A 22,576-nucleotide genomic window follows, 5' to 3' on the forward strand; every position below is an offset into this window, starting at 1 on the left:
CACAACACCCCTCAAGGCTACAGTATCGCCGACCCTCTGTCCACTGACCCTCCTGAGCCGCGACAGCCCATCCTCCGAGCCAGCAGCATCACCGACCCTCCGTCCACTGACCCTCCTGAGCCGCGACAGCCCCTCCTCCGAGGCCCAGAGCATCACCGACCCTCCATCCACTGAGCCGCGAGACCCCCTCCTCCGAGGCCCAGAGCATCACCGACCCTCCATCCACTGAGCCGCGAGACCCCCTCCTCCGAGCCCACAGCATCGCCGACTCTTCATCCACTGACCCTCCTAAGCCACGCCACCCCCTCCTCCGAGCCCATAGCATCGCCGACCCTCCGTCCACTCCACTGACCCTCCTGAGCCGCACACCCCCCTCCTCCAAGCACGCAACATCGCCAACCCTCCGTTCACTGACTTTCCTGAGCTGCACACCCCCTCCTCCAAGCACGCAACATCGCCAACCCTCCGTCCACTGACCCTCCTGAGCTGCACACCCCCTCCTCTGAGCCTGCAGTATCAGCAACCCTTCGTCCACTGACTCTCCTGAGCCGCGAAACCCCCTCCTCCGAGCCTGCAGCATCGTCGACCCTTCATCCACTGACGCTCCTGAGCCATGCCACCCCCTCCTCCGAGCCCATAGCATCGCCGACCCTCTGTCCACTGAGCCTCCTGAGCCGCACATCCCCTCCTCCAAGCACGCAACATCGCCAACCCTCCGTCCACTGACTCTCCTGAGCTGCACTCCCCTTTCTCTGAGCCTGCAGCATCGCCGACCCTTCATCCACTGACGCTCCTGAGCCACGCCACCCCCTCCTCCGAGCCCATAGCATCGCCGACCCTCTGTCCACTGAGCCTCCTGAGCCGCACACCCCCTCCTCCAAGCACGCAACATCGCCAACCCTCCGTCCACTGACTCTCCTGAGCTGCACACCCCTTTCTCTGAGCCTGCAGCATCGCCAACCCTTCGTCCACTGACCCTCCTGAGCCGCGAAACCCCCTCCTCCGAGCCGAAGCATCGCTGACCCTCCGTCCAATGACCCTCCTGAGCTGCACAACCCCTCCTCTGAGCCTGCAGCATCACCAACCCTTCGTCCACTGACCCTCCTGAGCCGCGAAACCCCTTCCTCCGAGCCGCAGCATCGCTGACCCTCCGTCCACTGACCCTCCTGAGCTGCACAACCCCTCCTCTGAGCCTGCAGCATCACCAACCCTTCGTCCACTGACCCTCCTGAGCCGCGAAACCCCGTCCTCCAAGCCGCAGCATCGCTGACCCTTCGTCCACTGACACTCCTGAGCCGTGAAACCCCTTCTTTGAGCCCACAACATTGCTGACCCTCTGTCCACTGAGGCACGGAAACCCCCTCCCCCAAGCCTGCAACATCGCTAATCCTCTGTCCACTGACCCTCCTGAGCCGCATACCCCCTCCGACGAGCCTGCAGCATTGCCGACCCTTCGTCTGCTGACCCTCCTGAGCCCGCAATATCACCAACCCTCCGTCATCTGACCATCCTGAGCCGCGAACCCCCCTCCTCCGAGCCTGCAACATCACCGACCCTCCATCCACTGACGCTCCTGAGCTGCGAAACCCTCTCCTCCGAGCCTGCAATATCACCGACCCTCCGTCCACGGACCCTCCTGAGCCGTGACTCCCCCTCCTCCGAGCCTACAGTATCGCTGACCCTCCATCCACTAACCCTACTCAACCGCAAAACCCCCTCCTCCAAGCTCACGGCACCACCCTGCCTCCTGAGACCTTCCTGAGCCGCTCCACCACCGCCGCTCCCCCTGGTGAGAGAATATAAGACGCACTAGGATTAGAAAACGGACCCTAATTTTACAGTAAAAATTATTTTTTCCTATTTTCCTCCTTCAAATTTGGGGTGCATTTTATAATCCAGTGTGTCTTATAAAACGAAAAATACGGTATATCATTTTTGTGTAAATATGAAGTTTTAATCGCCTGTTACTGCACTTTAATACAATGTTGCAGCTACCAAAAAAAACGTAATTTTGGTGGTTTGATTTTTTTTCTCTGTAATTTTATATTTTGATAGTTTTCGGTATTTCTGGACCCGGTGATACCAAATGTATCTTGTTTTGTTTTTTTTAATTATTGATTTATTTTCAGTGGGGCAAAAGAAGGGGTGATTTGAACTTTTGTAGGTTTTGGGGGTTTTCTTATTACTTTTTTAATTTTTTTTTTACACTTTTTAATGATTTTACCAGAAGCTGGCACAGTCCGATCGCTTCTGCTGTTCAGAGCAATGCTTCAACTTCAGCACCGCTCTGTACAGCAGAAATGCTGATCTCTTTTGAATGCCAGGACTCAGCCGCTGCCATGACAGTGACAGGGGTCATCAGCTGACCTCAGGCTGTCATAACAGATCACTAGCCCCCCCGTGATGAAGTCATGTGGCCACAAATGGTGGCAGGGAATGATGTGCTCCCAGCCGGCGCGCGTTAAATACCACTGTCAGAGACTGACAACGGGATTTGACTAGTTAACATGCACTAGAGCAGTGATGGCGAACCTGTGGCACTTCAGCTGTTGAAAAACTATAATTCCCATCATGTCTTCACAGCCAAAGCTTTTGCTTTGAATGGCCAGGCATGATGGGAATTGTAGTTTTGCAACAGCTGGAGTGCCACAGGTTCGCCATCACTGCACTAGAGGATCAAAGATCCACCCGTGCCTGTTAGCTACAAATGTTGGCTGATCAGATCAGCGGGGAAACATATGGACTCTCCAATCGAGCCTGCATTAAAGGGACAAACCCAACCTTGTACCAGTACATCCAAGGTCGTGAAGGGGGTAAAGCTGTATGTCTACAATGAGTTTTGGATGAGTTTTTGCTTCTTTTCAGTTCCAGCAGAGTGGATGAGATTTATAGAAATCTGCCAACTGTGTTGCTTTTCTACTTTGCATATAATGCTGTGGTGCGTGTTTTCAGTCCGCAATATGCCAATTTTTCCTGCTGGTATGCTGAGTTTTCTGTACATATTTTCCGCAGACTCGCATTAGATGCAGAAAATCCACAGGTAGAAAACACATGGATTTTTTTTTATTCATTTCCACAAAGGAAATGCATCAAAATCGCTTGTAATCCATATATGGCTGTATGAATAAAGTTTTGTGAAAACCACTTACTAGGAAGTATCAAAAACAAAGCAGCTTTATTTACAGTATGACACTGCAAGCAAAAACCGCAGCAAGAACACAAGTAACCTAATTTACCTAATAGGTGCAGAAATTCTACAACATCAAAACCTCATCATGGGAACGTCGCCTAAGGGTCCTTTTAGACTGCCTGTGTTTTTGATCACCAACCTGTATAAACATCACCTCCATCAGCAGATGAAACAAAATGCTCAGTCATTAGCTGATTGGATCATGTATCCAGGGTATCAAATTACTATTTTCTGCAGCACATCTACCTGCATAAACAAGATGTGCTGCTGACAACATGCTTTTACGATCAGGAGCTGACCTCTCTGCTGCCATCGCGTCCGAGTCCTGGATTTCGGCTCAGTGCGCATGATCCCGGACGATCATGCGCACTACATGGGTTTGAAGCCAGGACTCGTACACCCGGGGGTCATGCACACTGAGCCGAAATCCAGGACTCGGAGGTGATGGCTGCAGAGAAGTGAGCGCTAACTAACACGCAAAGGGGCCGACTAGCCAGGGTAAATCACGCCCTTGTGACTAGTCCCTGCGCTCATTAGCATATGATAAAAGATCTTTAAAAATACTTTTTCTAAAGAACTCCTTATCTATGCTAGTGTATACAGGCACAGTTAGGTGGCTTTACACACTGCAACATCGCAAATGACATCGCTGTAACGTCACCGGTTTTGTGACGTAATAGCGACCTCCCCAGCGACATTGCAGTGTGTGAAACACATCAGCGACCTGGCCCCTGCTGTGAAGTTGCTGATCGCTACAAATCGTTCAGGACCATTCTTTGGTCCTCTGTTACCCGCTGTGCAGCATGATCGCTAGAAAGTTTCAGTGTGTAAAGGGGACTTTACAGCGACTTTGTTAGCGACTTCCCTTTCAAAAAGCTGCTTTACAACGTCCCCAATGACTAGCTAGGTCGTTCTGCAGGTCCGGATCGCTGTTGCATCGTTGGCCAGGTTTGCCTGTTTGATAGCTCACCAGCGACTCACCAGAGACTTTGTAGCGATCCCGGCCAGGTTGGGATCGCTGGTGGGATCGCTGAAAGTCTCAGTGTGTAAAGGGGCCTTTAGGCAGGGATTTACAATATTCACCCAGAACTGCCTGTGGGTCTGGGTGCATAGTGCACCTGATGAGTTTCCTTTACGACGCTGTCATTTTCCATTTTTTCGTTTTCCTCTTCTCCTCACCTTCCCACCAGAGCCATAACTTCTTTATTTTTCATGTAAACATAGACGTGTAAGGCCTTGTTTTTTTGCGGGACAAGTTGTACTTTAGAGTGACATCATTCATTTTACCACATAGTCTACTAGAAAATGGGAAAAAATTCCAAGTGTGGTGAAATTGTAAAAAAAAATCGTAACTCTGTGATTTTAGGAATTGTTTTCACGGCGTACACTATGACCGGGCAATATAATTCTATTCTTTAGTAGCATTGCGGTGATACCAAATGTGTTATTATTTTAGTGGTGAAAAAAATCAGAAGTTGGTAAAGAAAAATAAAAATTTTGGTTGTGTCTCCATTTTCCGAGACCCATAATGTTTTTATTTTTTGGTCGATCGTGCATTGTGACGGCTTCTTTTTGTTGCGGGGTAAGACAACGTTTTTATTGATGCCATTTTTGTATAGATATGATATTTTGATTGCTTGTTACAGCATTTTGTGTGGTCCTACAGCAAACAAAAAATCCGTATGTTTTAATAATAATAATAATTTTATTCATATATATAGCGCTATTAATTCCACAGCGATTTACATACATTGGCAACACTGTCCCCATTGGGGCTCACAATCTAGAGTCCCTATCTGTATGTCTTTGGAGTGTAGGAGGAAACCGGAGAACCCGGAGGAAACCCACGCAAACACGGGGAGAACATACAAACTCCTTGCAGATAGTGTCCTTGGTGGGATTTGAACCCAGGACCCCAGCGCTGCAAGACTGCAGTGCTAACCACTGAGCCACCGTGCCGCCCTGCGTTCTTTCATTTTTTTCAGTTTATGGTATTTAGTAATCAGCATGATTTTTTTCATATCTGGATAGATCGGACTATTCTGATTTTGCCAATACTGCATACAGCAGGTGAAATAAGTATTGAAAACTTCACTAATTTGCAAAGTAAATATATTTCTAAGGCTCTGTGCGCACTGGGAAGTGGAATTTTCTTGAGAAAATTCCGCATGCCCTCAAAGATTACCGCACCCGCGGTAAAAAACCGCGGGAAACCGCACCCGAAAACCGCATGCGGTTTGCCGCGGTTTGCTGCGGTTTTACCGCGGTATTATTCGCGGTATTGCCGCGGTTTTGCCGCGTGCGGGTTGGGATGTGCTTTATTGCATTCAATGCAATAAAGCACATTGAAGAAGAAAAAAAAAAAAAAAAAAAGTCATTTAATTCTGAGAGTAGATAGACAGAAGAATAGATAGAGGGATAGATAGACAGACAGAGGGATAGATAGATAGAGAGATAGATGACAGATCGCTGCATTTCCCACGGTCGGCAGTGAGTTCACATTACCGGCCGTGGGAAATGACCGGTAATTACCTCTGCTGCTTTCATTCAGCCTGTGTCTGACAGTCGCGGCTGGATGGAAGCAGCGCTGGACGTCGGACCTGGATTACGCCGGAGCTTTGGTGCGGGAGGGGTTAATAAAATGGTGAACGAGGCTTGTTTGTTTTATTTAAAATAAAGGATTTTTCTGTGTGTGTGTTTTTTTTCACTTTACTTACGGGTTGATCATGTCAGCTGTCACATAGACGCTGCCATGATCAAGCCTGGGGTTAATGGCGGTGGTCCCCCACCATCATTAACCCCTTGTATTACCTTGCCACCACTGCTACACGGTGGCAAGAAGAGCCGAGGACACGCCGGTATTGTCGCATATTGCATGCGACAGTGCCGGGGCAGCTGCGGCTGATATTCTCGGCTGCCGGAGGGGGAGTGAGGCGGGGGACATTACCCCTGCCCCTCTCCCTCCCCAGCCTGAGAATACCGGGCCGCCGCTGTGTGCTTACCTCGGCTGGAAGGTGAATATGCAGCGGAGCCCACGTTCTTTTTTTTCTATATTTCCGTTTTCTTTCTATGTGTGTTCTATGTGTCTGTGTCTATGTGATCTATGTCTGTGATGTCTGTGTCTGTGATCTGTGTGTGTCTGTGATGTGTGTGTTTACTCTGCACGGCTTCCTCTTCCTGTAATGACATCACTTCCCTGCAAAACCGCAAGCAAGTGATGCACATTACCGGAGGTAAACCGCGAAATACCGCAGGGAATAACACAGGAAAACGCAGTGAACCGCACAGAATTTGCTGCCTGCGTTATTCCCTGCGGGATTTCATGATTAACATTGAGTCAATGGAGGGAAATCCCGCAGCGATGTGCGGAAAAGAAGTGACATGCACTTGTTTTTGCTGCGGGATTTCCGCAGCAAAACACGCAGCTGTCAAATTCCGCCCAGTGCGCACAGGATTTTTTTTCTCCATAGGCTTTGCTGGTGATTCACTGCAGAGATGTTATCAACATTTTCTGCAGCGAAACATGCAGCAAATCCGCGGCAAAATCCGCGAAAAATCCGGTAAGTGCGCACATAGCCTAAAGGTGCTGTTGACATGAATTTGTCACTAGATGTCGATAACAACCGATCCAACCCACACAGGCAAATAAATCAAACCATAGATATCTATAAATTTAGCGATGTGTAAGAATAAGAAATGACACAGGGAAAAAGTATTGAAAGAGAGGTGCAAAAAGCCATGGAAAGTCCTGACACCAGCTGAAATCTATCAGTAATTAGAAAGCAATCCTGCCACTTAGTGAAAAATAATATTAGCTGGTTCAACTGATGGGCGATAAAAAAGTGTCCCATTACCAAGGTGCCACACAAGAAACATCTCATGATGGGTAAAACCAGTGAGCTGTCTCATGAACTTTGTTACCGTATTGTTACAAAGCATACTGATGGCATTGCTCACTATTTGTAAAAGGACTGTAAACTTTCACAGTTTTCAAAACAGAGAGGAGCTGTCATTTCTGTTTTACGGTCATCCAAGATCTCCATACTAGTTGAGGGTGGGGTCTTGCAGGAGATGTGCCCCTGCTAAGCCACCCTGTCTTGGCCATGGTTTGTTGCTACAGAACTAGCTTTTTTTTCTAATGGTTATGAAATCAATAAAATATGATAATAATGCAGCATGCTTATTGTAATAAACATTAGTCCAATGTAATGTGCCGTATGTAGTTGCTGGGTCTGTAATCTGAGAGCTGCTGGGTTCTCATGGCAACTACTATGTATAGTGACGATCACCATCTGTGCATTGTCGCCTGGGACCCAACAGGTTTTAAAGATTTGGCCTTGAAAGGTTGAGCTGCTGATATGTAAGGTTTCTTTGAGACTGTGTCATACATATGGGTAAGTTCACAGTGTGTTTTTCGCTGCGTTTTTGCGCGTTTTTCGGGTGCGTTTTTGGCCTCAAAACTGCATGACTTTGCTTCCCCAGCAAAGTCTATGAGTTTTCATTTTTGCTGTCCGCACACAACTTTTTTTTAACCCCTTCACGACCATGGACGGATCTTTCCGTCATGGATCGTGTCCCGGTAAGCCCCGCCCCCTGCCGCAGGCAGGCGGCGTGGATCGGCACACATATCAGCTGTTTTCAACAGCTGACATGTGTGCCTACATGTTCCGAGTGGAATCGCATTCCACCCGGAACATTAACCCCTTAGATCTCGCTGCCAAAGTCTGGCAGCGAGATCTATATGCGCGCGGCCATGTTTTTTACTTACCGCCGCCCCCTCCGGACGTCACGTGAGTGATCACGTGACGTTCGGTGGTTGCCATCGTAGCACAGGGTCATGTGATGACGCCTGCTGCTATGAAGTTTCACTTTCATTCTTCCTCGGCACGGAGCAGAGGAAAAAAGAAAGTGACTATTTCTGCTGTTTACAGCGGGAGGGTACGCTCACACGAGCGACAAAAACGGACGAGAGCAATGCGAGAAATTCTCGCATTGCACTCGGACCAATACTAGTCAATGAGGGAGAGCTGTTGGTCAGCTTTTCTTGCATCCAGATTCTGGATGCGAGAAAAGCGGCAGCATGCTGCGATTTGATCCAGAATACGTCCGAGGCTCGCCAATACAAGTCAATGGGTGCGAGGTAAAATCGGATGTCACACGGACGGCACACGGACCATCCTAGTGACATCCGTTTTTCTAAATACAATCCTATCATGTAGCACAGAACACTGTAAATTCTCCTGTACATGACTGTAAATGAGTAACAGCTGCTGTGCAAAAAAAACGGATTGTATACTGACAGCATACTGACAGCACACTGAGTGCACACTGATGACAAGTGAGAAAAATTCGTCCGACTCTCGCAAACGAGAATGGGACCGTTTTTTAATACGTTCGTGTGAGTCCAGCCGTATAGCTGTAATCAGCAGATAGCGATCAGCAATCGGATTGCTGATCGCTATAGCCCCCTAGGGGGACTAGTAAAATAAAATAAAAAAAGTAAAAAAAAAGTTTTAAAAAGTTAAAAAAAACCACAAAAAACCTAAAAGTTCAAATCACCCCCCTTTCCCCCCATTGAAAATTAAAGGGTTAAAAAATAAATAAATATACACATATTTGGTATCGCCGAGTTCAGAAATGCCCGATCTATCAAAATATAAAATCAATTAATCTGATTGGTAAACGACGTAGTGGCAAAAAAATTCCAAACGCCAAAATTACGTTTTTTGGTCGCTGCAAGTTTTACGCAAAATGCAATAACAGGCGATCAAAACGTAGCATCTGCGTAAAAATGCTACCATTAGAAACATCAGCTCGAGACGCAAAAAATAAGCCGTCACTGAGCCATAGATCCCAAAAAATAAGAACGCTACGTGTTTTGGAAAATGGCGCAAAACGCGCGCCACTTTTATTGGACAAACTTGTGAATTTTTTTAACCCCTTAGATACAAGTAAACCTATACATGTTTGGTGTCTACAAACTCGCACCAACCTCAGGCATCATACCCACACATCAGTTTTACCATATAGTGAACACCGTGAATAAAACATCCCAAAAACTATTGTGCCATCACACTTTTTTTGCAATTTTTCCACACTTGGAATTTTTTTGCTGCTTTCCAGTACACCATATGGTAAAACTTATGGTTTAATTTAAAAGTACAACTTGTCCCGCAAAAAACAAGCCCTCATATGGCAAGATTGACGGAAAAATAAAAAAGTTACGGCTCTCGGAAGAAGGGGAGCAAAAAACAAAAACGCAAAAACGGAAAGTGCCCCGGGGCTGAAGGGGTTAAGCTGCGTTTTTTACCTTAAAAAAAAAATGTACATGAAAATTCTTTCCTGTGTTTTTCTGCGTTTTCCCCCCATGCAATGCATTGGAAAAACGCAGAAAAACGCAAAGATCAAAAACGCACCAAATCGCGGTAAAAACGCATGCGTTTTTTGCCGCGTTATTTGCCGCGTGTGCGTTTTTGTGCGTTTTTAGCAGCCAAAAACGCACAAAAACGCAGCTTCAAAAAAACGCAGCGTGTGCACATAGCCTAAGGGTATGTGCGCACTAGGCGTTTTTTTCACGCTGCGTTTTTATGTGCGTTTTTGTCTCAAAAAACGCACCCGCGGCTAAAAAATGCGTTTTTGCCGCGATTTGGTGCGTTTTTGCTCACTGCGTTTTTAATCAGTCCACAATGCCATTAAAGATTGTTGATGAAAAAAAAAAAAAAAAGGTCTGATGTCATTTCCTTCTTCAAAATGTTCATTGTATGCAGGAGAGCAGACAGCTGCAGAACTAGTGTATGCAGGACAGCAGACAGCAGCTGTAGAACTACAAGGCTCAGCATCCTCCATTCACTAGTGTATGCAGGAGAGCAGACAGCAGCTGCAGAACTACAAGGCTCAGCATCCTCCATTCACTAGTGTATGCAGGAGAGCAGACAGCAGCTGCAGAACTACAAGGCTCAGCATCCTCCATCCAGGACTGTATGCAGTTTTTTGCCCAAAAAGAAAAAAAAAATGACATGGGCTTCGCCATATTTTTGTATGCTAGCCGGGTACAGCAGGCAGGAACGGGCTGCCCCCAACCCCCAGCTGCCTATTTGTACCCGGCTGGGAACCAAAAATATAGACAAGCCCTTTTTTTTTAATTATTTCATGAATTTCATGAAATAATAAAAAAAAAAATGACGTGAGCTTCGCCTAATTTTTGAGTCCAGCCGGGTACAACTAGGCAGCTGGGGATTGGAATCCACAGTGCAGGGTGCCCAAGCTTTCTGGGCACCCCCACTGCGAATTGCAGTCCCGCAGCCACCCCAGAAAATGGCGCTTTCATAGAAGCGCCATCTTCTGGCGCTGTATCCAACTCTTCCAGCTGCCCTGATGCCGGGTGGCTAGCTGGGTAATAATGGAGTTAGGGCTAGCTGTATATTATCAGCTAGCCCTAAGCCCGAAATTCATGGTGTCACACCAATATTAGACATGGCCACCATGAATTTCTAATAATGATAAAAAAAAAAAAAACACAACACACAGAAAAATATTTTTATTAGAAATAAAACACAACACAATTAGTGACTCCATCTTTATTGAAATAAAGAACCCCCCCTCCGCAGTAATCCTGGGTCAGGGTCCCGCGCCGTCCAATCCGGATCCAATATCATCTGATCGGTTTGCTGGAAGGCAAAGCGATCAGATGATGTGTCAGGTTAAACTACGTGAATCACATCACACATCAGCTGATTGTATAAAAGCCGATTATACAATCAGCTGATGCATCAGTAGAAAAAAAAAATAATACTCACTTATGTGCTGTGCTGATTACCGGCAGCTCCTGCAGCGATCGATTGGACAGGAGTCTGATCCTGTCCGATCGCTGCAGGAGCTGCCGGTAATCAGCTGATGAAGTCCCCTGACGGCAGGATCAGCTGATAGCCGGCCGGGCGCGAAAAAGCCGGCGAGACTACGATCAGCTGATGCGTCAGGTGACTGCATCAGGTGATCCACCGCCAGGTCCTGCAAGCAAGGTCCTGCCCCGGGGAGACTGCACACAGCCAGAGCGGCGGTACCGAGACAGGGGCTGGGAGCGGGCATGGCACCGGGACCCTGCAGACAGGTGAGTATATATGACATTTTTTTTTCTACTGTTCACTTTTGTTTTTGCCGCTGCCTCCACCCCCCCGCCCAGACACGCGCCGCACGGAGCTGACATGGCACCGGACGGGAGGTGGAGGCAGCGGTGACGGTATCGGGAGGATTCATGCTTCTGTGTTTACCAACAGAAGGAATCCTCTTCCTGTACACGTCACTTTACTGCCCACCCCTTGCGTTTATAGCTGCGTTTTTAGTCATAGTAACGCATATGCGTTTTTCATTGCGTTGTTGAACATCTCATTGAACTCAATGGGTGAAAAACGCAGAAATAATTGACATGCTGCATTTTTGTGGTCACCACAAAAACGCAGCTACAAAAAAACGCTGTGTGCGGACAGCACTTATGAAAACCCATAGACATTGCTGGGGAAGCAATGTCACTGCGTTTTCTGCACAAAAACGCGGTAAAAAACGCCGCTAAAAACGCGGCAAAAACGCCTAGTGCGCACAAGACCTAATAGGTTTAGATACACTGGCACAGTATCACAGATGATAAGCATCTGGACTACCAGACTTGTGATTATGTAATGAGCTGGTGTGAACGGCACCAGTAAATATAACGTGTTTAATTAATTATGAGCTTTCACAAATTTAGCAAAGCATAAAAAGTTTTCTGGCAGAAATAACACCCCAAAGAGCCTCTAATGGTAAATGGTATAAAGATTTAACAAATCTGCTCTTTAAGGTGGCTTTACACACTGCAACATCACAAACGACATCGCTGTAACGTCACCGGTTTTGTGACGTAATAGCGACCTCCCCAGCAACATTGCAGTGTGTGAAACACATCAGCGACCTGGCCCCTGCTGTGAAGTTGCTGATCGCTACAAATCGTTCAGGACCATTCTTTGGTCCTTTGTTTCCCGCTGTGCAGCAAAGTCTCAGTGTGTAAAGGGGACTTAAAACACTGGAAACGAGTGTTGTGTCACAATAGCTGTCAATCACTATTCTCTGTCAGTCGGTCTCTCCCTCTCGGTCTCTATTCTCTCTCTGTCGGTCCGTCACTATCTCTGTCCCTCTCTCACAGTCTGTCGGTCATTTTCCCCTCCTCTCTCATACTCACCGATCCCCGATCCCCGGTGCGGCACTGCACGGCATTCACACTGCTGCGGCGGCTTTTACTATTTTGAAAAAGCCAGCCGCTCATTAAACAATTTCGTATTCCCTACTTTCCCCGCCCACAGGCGTCTATGATTGGTTGCAGTGAGACACGCCCCCACGCTGAGTGACAGGTGTCTCACTGCACCCAATCACAGCAGACGGTGGGCGGGTCTATACTGTGCAGTGAAATAAATAATTAAATAATTTAAAAAAACGGCGTGCGGTCCCCCCCAATTTTAATACCAGCCAGATAAAGCCATACGGCTGAAGGCTGGTATTCTCAGGATGGGGAGCCCCACGTTATGGGGAGCCCCCCAGCCTAACAATATCAGTCAGCAGCCGCCCAGAATTGCCGCATACATTATATGCGACAGTTCTGGGACAGTACCCGGCTCTTCCCGATTTGCCCTGGTGCGTTGGCAAATCTGGGTAATAAGGAGTTATTGGCAGCCCATAGCTGACAATAAGTCCTAAATTAATCATGTCAGGCGTCTCCCCGAGAAACCTTCCATGATTAATCTGTAAATTACAGTAAATAAACACACACACCCAAAAAAATCATTTATTAGAAATAAAAAACACAAACAAATTCCCTCATCACCAATTTAATCAGCCCCAAAAAGCCCTCCTTGTCCGGCGTAATCCACGCACCTCCAGCGTCGCTTCCAGCTCAGCTGCATGCAGGTGACAGGAGCAGCAGAAGACACCGCCGCTCCTGTCACCTCCACGCAGCTAATGAAGACAGCCGCGCGATCGGCTGAGCTGTCACTGAGGTTACCCGCTGTCACTGGATCCAGCGGTGGATACAGCGGTGGATCCAGCGGTGGCCGCGGGTTACCTCAGTGACAGCTCAGCTGATCACGCTACTCACCGCCGCTCCGGTCAGCTCCACGCAGCAACTGAGGTGAGTAGCGCGATCAGCTGAGCTGTCACTGAGGTTACCCGCAGCCACCGCTGGATCCAGTGACAGCGGGTAACCTCAGTGAAAGCTCAGCCGATCGCGCGGCTGTCTTCATTAACTGCGTGGAGGTGACAGGAGCGGTGGTGTCTTCTGCTGCTCCTGTCACCTCCATGCAGCACAGCTGGAAGCGACGCTGGAGGTCCGTGGATTACGCCGGACAAGGAGGGCTTTTTGGGGCTGATTAAATTGGTGATGAGGGAATGTGTTTGTGTTTTTTATTTCTAATAAATGATTTTTTTCTGGTGTGTGTGTTTATTTACTGTAATTTACAGATCAATCATGGAAGGTATCTCGGGGAGACGCCTGACATGATTAATCTAGGACTTATTTGCAGCTATGGGCTGCCAATAACTCCTTATTACCCCGATTTGCCAACGCACCAGGGCAAATCGGGAAGAGCCGGGTACAGTCCCAGAACTGTCACATATAATGTAATGGGCAATTCTGGGCGGCTGCTGACTGATATTGTTAGGCTGGGGGGCTCCCCATAACGTGGAGCTCCCATCCTGAGAATACCAGCCTTCAGCCGTATGGCTTTATCTGGCTGGTATTAAAATTGGGGGGGACCGCACGCCGTTTTTTTTAATTATTTAATTATTTATTTCACTGCACAGTATAGACCCGCCCACCGGCTGCTGTGATTGGGTGCAGTGAGACACCTGTCACTCAGCGTGGGGGCGTGTCTCACTACAACCAATCATAGGCGCTTGTGGGCGATGAAAGTAGGGAATACGAAATTGTTTAATGAGCGGCCGGCTTTTCCAAAATAGTAAAAGCTGCCGCAGCAGTGTGAACGCCGTGCAGCGCCGGGGATCGGTGAGTATGAGAGAGGAGAGGAAAATGACCGACAGACTGTGAGAGAGGGACAGAGATAGTGACGGACCGACAGAGAGAATAGAGACCGAGAGGGAGAGACCGACTGACAGAGAATAATGATTGACAGATATTGTGACACATCACTCGTTTCCAGTGTTTTAAGTCCCCTTTACACACTGAGACTTTGCTGCACAGCAGGAAACAAAGGACCAAAGAATGGTCCTGAACGATTTGTAGCGATCAGCAACTTCACAGCAGGGGCCAGGTCGCTGATGTGTTTCACACACTGCAATGTCGCTGGGGAGGTCGCTATTACGTCACAAAACCGGTGATGTTACAGCGATGTCGTTTGCGATGTTGCAGTGTGTAAAGCCACCTTTAGATGATCGGGTCTCCTGGATCGGGGAGGCTAATTTCATATGCAAGTGAGGAATTAGTAAAAAGAAATAACGAAAGAAGCCAGGACACTATTGGTACAAAACGAGGACTGCAACTGTGCTCAGACCACTATACAGACCTGTGTCAAGATATCCCATGTCGGTATTATATGTGTACTGTATGGCATGTTTGTCAGGGACTATCATGGGGATGTATACTGCAGTCACACTCATTTCTAGACCTTGATAACAGACATTTCATAGGTCTGGAGTTAGATTTCATCCTATTTATTATCAACAAATTAAATTCTCTACAAACTTTCCCCCTAAATTTGTTGGGGGGGGTTTCTTTGCAAGAAATAATATTAATAATAATAATAACAAACACAGTGAAACCGGCTGCAATTTTGATGGATTCTTACAAAGGGGAAGGTTTTACATTAACAACAAATGATTATTTTTAGTTCTCTTCGGCCCTGCACAAACCTGTCCCGCAGCTTTCCGGTCCCCCAATCGCTTATTTTCGGATTTCCTGTTGCAGGCTTTCGATGCTACTGCTCTTCATTGACACATATCAATAACGCCATGTGACTGTGCAGCGTGACATACGTCATTAATAACCGTGACTTGTAACGTGTCCTACGTGACAACGTGAAAACAACCGAAGAATAGAGGAAACTGGGGGCTTGAATTGAGAAGACAGAGGACCGGTGTGAGCTTCAGAGGAATGGGGGAGGGACGAGGAGAGGCGAAATAGAATTTGCAGCAGAATCCACGCTTAATCCACCTCTCCCCTCGCTATTCCCCAGCCTCGCCACTCTGCCAATCCCTTCACTGGCTTCCCATCGCCCAATGACTCCAGTTCAAAACATTAACCATGACATACAAAGCCTCCTTACATCTGTGACCTAGTCTCCTGGTACCTACCTGCACGCAACCTCAGGTCCTCACAAGACCTCCTCCTCTACTCCTCTCTTATCTCCTCTTCCCACTATTGCGTACAAGATTTCTCCCGTGCATCCCCCATACTCTGGAACGCTCTACCTCAGCATATCAGACTCTCCCCTACCGTGGAAAGCTTCAAGAGGAATCTCAAGACCCATCTCTTCCAACAAGCCTACAACCTCCAGTAACCCTCAGTCCAGTACACCACTGCGCAACCAGCTCTGTCCTCACCTATTGTACCATCACCCATTCCCTGTAGACTGTGAGCCCTCGTGGGCAGGGACCTCTCTCCTCCTGTACCTGTCTGTTTTGTACTGTTAATGATTGTTGTACGTATACCCTCTTTCACTTGTAAAGCGCCATGGAATAAATGGCGCTATAATAATAAATAATAACAATGTAATTCACTCATCTCTAGTCAGTAGACAAGTAGAAGAAAGTCTGACTACGGGATCATACTTCACAGAATTAGTTTGTAGTCTGTTACTATGGAGACAGAACGTTGCATCCAGTGCTTGTGCAAAACTATCTTATTCATTTATTTTAATGCATTGGAGAAATATAGAAAGGGCTGTGTAGAGTTTTTAAAAGAATTTCTATTACAACTTCCACCCTACTTTCTAAATCTCTAGATTGGGGACATAACAGGCCATATCTGCCATTCAGGACTGCGGAAAAGCTCAACCTCTGAGGGCCTCTTACACTTGCTTTATTAGTGGTTATCATCCAGCTTGGACAGGACAAAAAGAGACAGCTGAAGAGCATGCCTCAGGGTCTTATTTTGTTTATATTGACATCATATGTGTTGCTCAGATTAGAGGTTCATGCTGCACAAGCCTCAGTATTTCGGAAGATACCACCAGGCAGAAGAATCTACCCCCACATCCCTCCAGATCTCTGCAGTGAGGAACACAAGCTGCACTGCAGAGACCGTTCTGCTGACATTTGCGTCTAATGATCACAGATTGTGCCTGCAGATAACCAGTATAATTGTGCTGATAATACGAAGAGCAATTACCGTTCACAGAGATACATGACTAAATGAATCGAGGCAGGGTCAGAGCTTCAAAAGTGAAGGTCATCCATGAATGACCCTGGACTAATATTATTATTATTTATTATTATAGCGCCATTTATTCCATGGCGCTTTACAAGTGAAAGGGGGTATATGTACAACAATCATTAACAGTACAAAACAGACTGGTACAGGAGGAGAGAGGACCCTGCCCGCGAGGGCTCACAGTCTACAGGAGGAGAGAGGACCCTGCCCGCGAGGGCTCACAGTCTACAGGAGGAGAGAGGACCCTGCCCGCGAGGGCTCACAGTCTACAGGGAATGGGTGATGGTACAATAGGTGAGGACAGAGCTGTATGCACAGTGGTGTACTGGACTGAGGGTTATTGTAGGTTGTAGGCTTGTTGGAAGAGATGGGTCTTGAGGTTCCTCTTGAAGCTTTCCACGGTAGGGGAGAGTCTGATATGCTGAGGTAGAGCGTTCCAGAGTATGGGGGAGGCACGAGAGAAATCTTGTACGCGATTGTGGGAAGAGGAGATAAGAGAGGAGTAGAGAAGGAGATCTTGTGAGGATCTGAGGTTGCGTGCAGGTAGGTACCTTAGATACCTAATAATAAATCTATCCCCGTGACCATCCTCAACACTCCTCCCGTTTTGTAAATGCTTTAAAGGGAACATGTCAGGTCCCATATGCCCTCCAACCCAGCAGCATTTTTACCTGTATGCCTAAATTCCCTGCCTACCCATCCATGCATAATGCTATTCATTAATATGAATGTTTCAAAAAACAACTTATAAACCTCGCTGTCCTTGTGCTAATTAGGGCCTTGACTAGTCGAAGGGGCATTAGTTCTTCAGATTAGTTGGTCATCTTTCCTTGTTATCATGCCTTGAAGAGGCTTATGTAAAAACAAAAAAAGAAAATGTAACAAAACGTTTTACTCTATTATTAAACTAATTAGTTCTGCTTGCTGTTTGTCAATGGAAACATTCTTCTTTACATCCAGTGGAGTATAGCTGAGAAAGGATTGTGTACAATGAACATGTTACAGCAAACTCTTAGCTACAAGAAGTATTAGGATATGTGCGCACATGTTATATACTGAAAAGCTGCCTCTCCATTACAAACTCCTAGGCTTGATGCCAGCTGACATTACACAGCTGGCATCAAGCTCAAAAATATTACTCCGATTGCCACTGCACCAGGTTAATCGGGAAGAGCTGAGCAAAGCGCCAACATTGCCGCTTTTAATGCATGCGCCACTTCTGGTGTGGCTGCGGGCTGCTATGTTTAGGCTGGGAGGGGCCAAATAACCATGGACCTTCCCAGCCTGATAATATCAGTTCCCAGCTGTCTGCTTTACCCTGGCTGGTTATCAAAAATGGGGAGACTCTACCTCATTTTTCTAAATTATTGATTTATTTAGTTCATGTCAGCAACCTGGGAGTCAGAGATATGTCCAGGAGTCTTCTCCATTGCTGTTCCATTTGAGTGCTGTTTAAATCAATTTCAGCAATTATCCAGTCCTCCCGGTGGGGGTCTCCTAGAAAAATGCTTGAGTTTTCCATTGACATCCATTATGCTTGTCCGACCTGCTCGATTCGAGTAACGAGCAATCCAGCAAACATGGATCCGATCAATGGATGTGTCATGAGGATTTTCATGATGAATTTGTATAACAGATGCCATTACAGCCTTTGTTGAAAATGGGCTGCTGTTAGGGATCCATTTAACACTAGAAGTCCAAGAAATTTCGAGCTCCATAGGGTTCCAATGTTAGAAATGTTAAATGACCCCTCTCTGGGACTTCTAGTGTTAATGGATCTGTCACCCATAGGCTTAATGACATATGTTTAACGGATCCATCATGAAACGCCCATGACATACAGACGTAAGCCAAGTGATGCCTGTAATGGATGGCCATACGCTGGCATCTATCACCCAGAGACTTCTATGTGGAAAAAAAGTCATATGTTTAACAGATATGGGTTGTTTTTTTTTGTTTTTTTACTGGACCTTGTGGGATAGAAAATAATAGTTTACCGTGCTGCTCAATACCTTTTTAGTCGTTTCTTACTGGTCAGGCATAAGCCATAAATACTTTTTTTGTGCCCCTGTGTGGCAATAGAAAGTTAAAAACATGTTGTTGTGTCACCACCGGAGTCCGCTCCATTGACTTCTACTCCGATCGCCAGGCGACACCATGTTTCTGCCATGGATAGTGCTGGTGGTGGGAGAGGAGTCGATGCCAGCGGCGCTGGTGGGCGCAGGCTCCGCTCATCCACTGGTCTGGGTTTCCTGGGGATCTGCAGTGCCACTGGCTGACTGTACGTGATGGGTGTCTCCCAGCTGAGGTACCATCATTCAGTTACAGCCTATGGGAAGACACCACACCCTTTTTAATGCCCCTCCTGTCTGCTGACCTCTGCCAGAGATAGTTCTGAGAATTCTGGCTCCTGTTTCGTCCTGTGATTTCGTGTGCTGATTACGGCTTGTTTCCTGACTACCCTCCTGCCTGCTGTTTTTGTACCTCGCTGCCCGATCTGGATTTGACCTCTGCTAGGTTTTCTGATTACGTCCTTGCCTGCCGATTCTGTACCTGTTCCGCAATTCCTGGTTTGATCCAGCCTGATGACTACTCTCTCAGACTGTAGCCTTCTGCAGGTAGTGCTCTCCAGGGCCCTGTGTAATTCCAAATCCCTGTATAGGGGTTAAAGGGTTTCAGGGTTCTGGGGGTCCTGCTTGGTGAGTGGCTTCCCTCTGGCCTGTCCATTACAGCCCGTCTGAGTCTGTGGATCCAGGCAGGTTTACACATGTTTAGTGGTGAAACAGCGAAAATAAACCATGGTGTAAGCATAGCTTAAGACCGCACACTGGACTCTTAGGGTACCTTCACACTTAGCGATGCAGCAGCGATCCGACCAGCGATCTGACCTGGTCAGGATCGCTGCTGCATCGCTACATGGTCGCTGGTGAGCTGTCAAACAGGCAGATCTCACCAGCGACCAGTGAACAGCCCCCAGCCAGCAGCGACGTGCAAGCGACGCTGCGCTTGCACGGAGCCGCCGTCTGGAAGCTGCGGAGACTGGTAACTAAGGTAAACATCGGGTATGGTTACCCGATGTTTACATTAGTTACCAGTGTGAGCAGGGAGCAGGGAGCCGCGCACACTGAGCGCTGGCTCCTTGCTCTCCTAGCTACAGTACACATCGGGTTAATTAACCCGATGTGTAATGCAGCTACATGTGCAGAGAGCAGGGAGCCGCGCACACTGCTTAGCGCTGGCTCCTTGCTCTCCTAGCTGCTGTACACATCGTGTTAATTAACCCGATGTGTACAGCAGCTACATGTGCAGAGAGCCGGAGCCGGCAGCACAGGCAGCGTGAGAGCTGCAGAGGCTGGTAACTAAGGTAAATATCGGGTAACCACCTTGGTTACCCGATGTTTATCTTGGATACAGCTTACCTCAGCTGTCAGACGCCGGCTCCTGCTCCCTGCTCGCTTCATTTGTCGCTCTCTTGCTGTCACACACAGCGATCTGTGTGTCACAGCAGGAGAGCGGCTTTGAAGAAAACGAACCAGGGCTGTGTGTAACGAGCAGCGATCTCGCAGCAGGGGCCAGATCGCTGCTCAGTGTCACACACAGCGAGATCGCTAATGAGGTCACTGCTGCGTCACAAAAAGCGTGACTCAGCAGCGATCTCGGCAGCGAGCTCGCTGTGTGTGAAGCACCCCTTAGGGTGGCTGGCTGGGGGCTGTTCACTGGTCGCTGGTGAGATCTGCCTGTTTGACAGCTCACCAGCGACCATGTAGCGATGCAGCAGCGATCCTGACCAGGTCAGATCGCTGGTCGGATCGCTGCTGCATCGCTAAGTGTGAAGGTACCCTTAAGCCTAGATCTATCTACTCGGCTTCTTCTGCTCTATATCATTCTGGCTTCTTATCAGATACCACATTCTCTGTCTTGGGTTCCCTTTAAATGAACACTTATGTTGCATCATTCCCCCTGGATTATAATATCCAGAATAAACAGATGACTTTCCTGCACATTCACATTAAATTTTAAGTACCAGTCTTCTGTGGCAAGATGACCTCATTCAGAGAAAAAGCTGAAATCTGGGACAGAATAGGCCAAACCCTGTTCCGCCCAAACGCTGCTCTTTAATGCTGATGAAGCCTGAAGCATTCTGAATTACACAGTCGTCTGCAAATTAGCATGAATATTAAAAAAAAAATCATTGCAATGTGGTGCTGGCGGATAGTCTAATCTCTCAAACCATGCTGAGAGTTGTAGTATTTTACTAGCAGAACAACCACAGATCACATTGCTGCAGAGCTATAGATGGGATTTGAGGGATGCCATGAGTGCAGCTACATCCACTAAGCTTTTAGGCTTTGTGCGCACTAGAACTGTGAAGTTTCTCAAGAAAATTTCTTGAGAAACTTCTGGGAGTGGAAGAGTTCCGGACCTCCGGAAAAAATCCGCACCAAATCCGCATGCGGATTTGCCGCGATTTTCCCGCAGGTTGTTCCCTGCGGATTTTGCAGGCTGTACTGCCGAAATCCGCAGGGTACCTGCGGAAAAGAATGGACATGCTCATTTTCTCAAGAAATTTTCTCAAGAAATTCTTCCCATGGAAATTTCTTGAGAAAAATCCGCAGTGTGCGCACAGCTATTTTTTTTTCACATAGGATTTGCTAGGAAATGTCTGCACAAAGATTGCAGACATTTCTCAAGAAATTTCCGCGGGTAAAACGCACTAGTGCGCACATAGCCTTACTGTGTGACTTAGAATCTTCTAAAATGAAATGCACTTAAAAATAATATTACTAATCTATTCTTTCCAGCATACCCCGACAGCCTAAAAGATGCTCATCTTTTGGGTTTGATGTACTATTTCCTGTATGTCCTGAGGAAGGGAGCAGAGACTCCAGAAACGCGTTGATCTGAATATGTAATAAAAAGTAACATTAATCTTACAATCGGTCATAGCGGTCATTGGCGCGGCTTTGAAAGCCCTACTTCACTACTCTCTGTTATCAGCCATCCTGGGTGCTGCTGCCGTTGACCTGGATTCCATGCATGCATAGTAGTTGTGACTTTCACAACTCGATTTGGTGAGTGTATTTACTCTTATCACCCCGTATTTACTCGGGTAAGACCCTATTGCGCTTCTTTTTCCACAGTTCTTGCATCTTTTGGGTTTGTTCACATGTAGTCTATTCTTTCTAGCATACCCTATCAGCCTAAGGCTACATGCGCACACTGCATTTTTTTTCGCGTTTGTCACGTTTTTTGGTGCAGTTTTGTTGTCAGAACGTTCTGACTTTTGACTTCCCAGCAAAGTCTATAAGAATTCAGATTTTCTGTGCGCACGTTGCATTTTTTTTTTGTCTGATTTTCTATCTTTTTGGGTTTTGCCCCTGCATTTCTCACTAGCGATGGGAAGTTTCACAAATGAACCCCCTGCTGACTAAGGGTCGGCGGGGGTTTGATCTTTGGTATCTGGCCGGATGCCGTTCCCCATATAATCTATGGAGACCAGAATCTAGCGCAAAGGGGGTAAAAGCAAGCGCTTCATACTCACCAATCACCAGCGCGGCTAAACGCTCCTGCAGCCTCTCATTCGTTTTTCGGGGCCACTCATTAGGCTCATACATATTCACTGCTTCCCTTGCTCAACGGCGTCTGTGATTGGTTGCAGTCAGACAGCGCCCCCAGCCTGTGTGACTGCGTGTCTGATGCTTCCAATCACAGACCCGATCTGCGTGTCTATATGGTATAGTAAAAATAAACAAACAACAGGGTGTGGTCCACCCCCCCCATTTTGCCCCCAGCCTGTGTGACAGCCTGTCTGATGCTTCTAAATACAGAAAAGTCCGGCTGACCCACGCTGCCATTACCACTGCCACCGCTGTTCCAGCACTATATGGTCCTCTATGAGCAGGCGTCTTCTCTTCTCCTCCTCTGCCTCTGTGTTTAATCCTCACATCACCACCATTCTGATACCGCTTAATGCTGAATGT

At 47.3% G+C, this 22,576-nt stretch overlaps 1 protein-coding gene across 1 annotated transcript in view; it reads left to right on the forward strand.

The window, feature by feature from the left end:
• Positions 1-22,576, forward strand: part of LOC142251535 (epithelial sodium channel subunit beta-like) — a 176,473-nt gene that overhangs the window by 387 nt on the left and 153,510 nt on the right. The window lies entirely within an intron of this gene.

This window comes from Anomaloglossus baeobatrachus, chromosome 9 (assembly GCF_048569485.1).
Source record: "Anomaloglossus baeobatrachus isolate aAnoBae1 chromosome 9, aAnoBae1.hap1, whole genome shotgun sequence".
NCBI classification, from domain to species: Eukaryota; Metazoa; Chordata; class Amphibia; order Anura; family Aromobatidae; genus Anomaloglossus; species Anomaloglossus baeobatrachus.